At 40.6% G+C, this 5054-nt stretch overlaps 1 protein-coding gene; it reads right to left on the reverse strand.

Moving 5' to 3' along the window:
• The window catches only part of LOC116077146 (keratin, type I cytoskeletal 42), a 69568-nt gene that overhangs the window by 22831 nt on the left and 41683 nt on the right, over positions 1-5054 (reverse strand).

Raw genomic sequence — 5054 nt, forward strand, 5'->3', positions numbered from 1 at the left:
AGAGTTCCAGAAGAAATGAGGAAATTTTCCAGAATCTAAGAACTGAACCCCCTTGGTAGAAGTATATACTCACACCCAGCCAATGGGAAAAGACACAGCTGGATTAAAGCACTACATGTGCTAGTCCATTCCAATGGGGGCGGGAGGGATAATAAAATTTCCAGTAAAGACAGTGAAAATAGAACAAGGCAAAGGATCCACAAACAAAGTGGCATGAGACTTTTCAATAGCAACATTAAGAGCCAGTGAAGATCCTCAGATGCTGAGGAAAGACACTGTTTAATCTAGAATTCTATACCCAACCAAACTATCTGTCAAGAGTGAGCTTAGACAAAAGATCTTTTCAGACATGAGAACTTCAGTGACAGCAACAACAATGCTAACCTATGTGAATTCTTAGGAAATAGATGGAACATGTGATTCTCTAAAATGATGGGAAGGGAGAGAGAAAGACAGAGAGAGAGACAGAGACAGACAGAGACAGAGATCCATAAAAAAAAAAAAAGATGACTATTTATGGAGATTTCATCTGGGTGACAAGCCCAGAGAGCAACCATAACGCAAACTGGAGGAGGAGAACAGAAGACTCCTAAAGAAATATATATCTAGCTTTTTTAGACAGGGATAGAGTGAGGACAAGATGTATCTACGAGTGTCTCCTGGTTTCAATGGCAGATCCATCAGGATTTGCCACCAGAGGATTTAGATTTAATAAGGCTTACAAGTTAGGATTTTAGTTGTTGCACCCAGCAATTGAGTTATCGTTGATTCTGAACTAAGTTTGTGTTGCATTTTCCTTCACTCGGTGGCTCGTCTGGGTTCCAGAGAGAAAGAGATTGATGAAATGTGTCTGGATTGTTTCCAATTTGACATCCAACGATGAAAAAGATTGCCTTGCATTATAAGAATGCTATACTGACAGTTTGAGTTTGGATCTAAAGTGCCCCCAGAGGCCACATAACAAAGACATGGCCCTTTTTACCATAGTGGTAGAACCTGAAAGAGGAAAAAAACTGTTAAGGATTCTTAAAGAGTGAACCTAAAACCCTGAGGTATGGCACATCTCAGGAGTCATCAGGAGAACTGGCTTTTGAATGCAGGCCTTCAAATTTCAGTCTCTGAATCTTTTTTCTTAGGATGGTCAGCTAACTTTCCACAGGCAAGCATCCTGTCATCCGTCAGTCTTCTTCATAGTGTATCAAAAGCTAATTAAGACTAATATTCTAGGGGCTGGTGAGATGGCTCAGTGGGTAAGAGCACCGACTGCTCTTCAGAAGGTCATGAGTTCAAATCCCAGCAACCACATGGTGGCTCATAACCACCCGTAATGAGTTCTGATGCCCTCTTCTGGTGTGTGAAGACAGCTACAGTGTACTTACATATAATAAATAAATAAATCTTCAAAAAAAAAAAGACTAATATTCTAATCCCTTTATATGTTTATTGTCTATAAGTCATCTGAAGCACAATCGATTTGAAGATACAGATTTTTTATCTCTTAAACATTTTTTTTAACATCACTGCAAAAAGTATAAATATTAGGGGGCATTCAGTGACTATCCCTATCTGTAGGACCTTAACATATGTCAGGAACTATGCTATTTTGCAACTATAAATTCAATTCTTAAATTATTATATATAGTACTATCCTAATTTTTCTCTAAAATACTCAATATAGCTATATTATATGGCATTAGTACATATGGAATCTATTATTTTGTCACATACTTGGAGTATAACCCATTAAATTATGCCCTGGTTACACTTTTTGAACATATGATTCAAATTTGTATGACTAGTTGTAAAAAGAAACCAATCCAATTAAATATATCTTTTAAAAAGTACACAATTTATACAACAAAGATAGATAAAGAAATTAGAAATGTTTAGTCCAAGGGCAGAGACACAACAGGATAGCAAAGCAGTAGAATAAGGCAGTGGTCAGTAGCATAGATTTGTAAGCTAGTTATCAGCCTTCCTCCCTTGAACAATAGTACCTAGCTTGAAGTAGTTACTTGAGCTCTCTATTTAGCCTGTCAAATGGAAATAAAATAGCCATTCAGGAGTTTGCTAAAAAGTAATTATAAGTATTAATAAAAGAATTTCACATAGATAATATGTATCTATCATCAAGATGAAACTGATAGAAATTCCAGGATGTTGGCACATTAAGAAGATACATGCATCCAAAAAAAAAATCAGGGAACAAATGAGTGACATGTACATAGAAAATCAAAACAAACTTTGGGGAGAGATGTTTATTTCAAGGAAATTTACTGAACTGTAAAACATGTTTTAACTACGAATAATATATAGTTACCATAATGTAAAATTTTTTTGTTTTTGTTTGTTTGTTTGTTTGTTTGTTTGTTTGTTTTTCCAAAACAAGGTTTCTCTGTGTAGCTCTAGCTGTCCTGGAACTTACTCTGTAGACCAGGCTGGCCTCGAACTCAGAAATCCATCTGTCTCTACCTCCCAAGTGCTGAGATTAAAGGCATGCACCACCACCTCCCAGCTCAAAATGTAAATTTTTATGAAGCCAAAACTATGACTCTATTCAGAAAGTAGTGAAGGTCAATGCATATAAGAAAAATAAATAATCATCCTTCAGACAGAGAAGAAAGCTAAATGATTTTAAAACAAAACTAAATAATGAAAAAACAGAAGTAGATTAGCATTTAGAAAGAACTGAAGTTGAAAGTGGGAGGTAGAAATAGAATAACAGCCAGTGTGGGAATGGCTCTTCTACACACAACCAAACACACACACTCACACAAACTCACACATATGCACATCATACACACACAACACACACATACTCATGATGGCACATACACACATACATACTGACACACATGCACGCATACAATATACACAGATGTACACACATGCATACCAACACACACACACTCAAACTTAACACACACACGCGCACTGTGCTACTCTATGAACATAACTCCTTTTTCCTTTTAAATTCTGGAAGACATCCAGGGAACAGGAACAGAGCCTGAGAGTTGTGGACCATGAAATTAGGTAGAAAGAGTTGATTCATGGGAGTAGCACAGGTAAGGGCCAAAAGAGAAAAAGGAAGGGGAATTGTCACAACCCCATGAGTAGAGAATGCTAATCTAAATTTTCCTAACTTTGACCATGCTCTTGTGAGAAACATCATCTGGTTGAAACCAGGAATGGGAGAGAAAGATGGAAAGAGACATGTATACAATTTCTGGCAAGGATAAGAAAGCCTCAAGAAATGGTATTGGTCATGGGGATGGATAAATAGAGGGCATAGGTAGCAGATGGCTACCAGGTACATATCAGCATTTGGAGGAAGGAATGGATAAGGTGAGGAGGGACGACAGCCTAGGAGAGATGCTTATCCTGGCCGTGACCATGACTCCACCTTAAGGCTCCTTCCTTCCCTACAATGCCAAAATCTGTGTGTGTGCTTGCGCACGCGCGCATGTGTGTGTGTGTGTGTGTGTGTCTGTGTGTATGTCTGTGTGTGTGTCTGTGTGTGTCTGTGTGTGTCTGTGTGTATGTCTGTGTGTGTGTGTGTCTGTGTCTATCTGTGCATCGTGTGTGTCTGTGTGTGTCTGTGTGTGTGTGTCTGTGTCTATATGTGTGTGTCTGTGTGTGTGTCTGTGTATGGGTCTGTGTGTGGGTCTGTATATATGTCTGTGTGTATCTCTATGTGTGTGTCTGTGTGTGTCTATGTGTGTGTATCTGTATGTGTCTGTGTATGTGTCTGTGTGTGTGTATCTCTGTGTGTGTCTGTGTGGTGTCTGTGTATGTGTCTGCATATGTGTGTATCTGTGTGTGTGTGTATGTCTGTATCTGTATGTGTGTCTGACTCTGTGTCTGCATGTCTGTGGGTGTATCTGTGTGTGTGTCTTTGTGTGTGCATGTGTGTGTGTCTGTGTATGTGTCTGTGTGGGTCTGTATGTGTGTCTGACTTTGTATCTGTGTGTGTCTGTGTGTCTGTGTGTGTGTCTCTGTGTGTGTATCTGTGTGTGTATCTGTATGTGTATCTGTGTGTGTCTTTGTGTGTGCATGTGTGTGTGTCTGTGTGTGTGTGTGTGTGTGTGTGTGTGGTGTTCACTTGTGTGTAGAAGGGCCATTCCCAAGCACAACTACAAAGTTCAGAGCTCAAGTGTAGGAGTCCTTAGGGGAGAAATGGCTGAACATGTGGAGTGGAGTGGTATTGAAAGAAAGGCATAAATTGTAGCCACATAGTAGACCTGGGGAGGAGCTTCAAATGGCATGTACTGTGTCTTAAATGAAAGTACATATACCCCTTGATTACTGGAAGTGCCTAACCCCAAAGGGCCCTAATTTCATCTGCCTTGGATGATTCCTAGAAGAGGACAGTTAATGATGCTTTGTAGGATCTAACATACTAGCCAACTACACACAAGAATATCTTCCCTTTTTGTGTCCGCCTATTCACCCCGATGGCATGGAGAACTTCCAGAAACCTCTGCAAGCTCTTCTTCACCACTTTAAGTCTGAGGACCCAAGAGGAGTTGCTGGGAGGTGCCTTCAACTCCTCTCCCAATAGTGAAACATGGAGATCACACAAGTTTGCATCAACCAAAAAGCTTTATTAGTCTACCACCATGAGAGGGTAGGGGAGACAGATGGGGACTGTGCAAAGAAAACTGTGCCCTGCCCCAAGCCACCAGAATGAGAGCCTGGTGTGGGGTCAGGAGGCTCTGGGAAAAAAACAGATTAGTTCCTGGAACTCTGGCTTTGGCTCTGGCTGAAGCTGGTTGAGCCTTGCTCCTTGAGGATGGACCGGGGCTGGTGGGAGGATGAGGAGAAGACTGAAAAAGAGAAAGGAAAAGGTAAGGTGGATTCTGTGAGCTCAGCAAGCTGCCCAGCAGGGGAATGGACTCCCGGGACTCTTTGAGGTTTTGGAGGCTGCACCATCATGTACAGGAATTGGTAGCCAAACTTTGTAACATAGGTGATTCACTTGGTGTGTTTGGAGAGACTGGATTGTTTGTTGGAGGTGAAATTTTGCTTTCCAAACTTGTGGTTGTGCTCTGGTG

Source organism: Mastomys coucha, unplaced genomic scaffold, assembly GCF_008632895.1.
Source record: "Mastomys coucha isolate ucsf_1 unplaced genomic scaffold, UCSF_Mcou_1 pScaffold5, whole genome shotgun sequence".
In the NCBI taxonomy this organism is placed as follows: domain Eukaryota; kingdom Metazoa; phylum Chordata; class Mammalia; order Rodentia; family Muridae; genus Mastomys; species Mastomys coucha.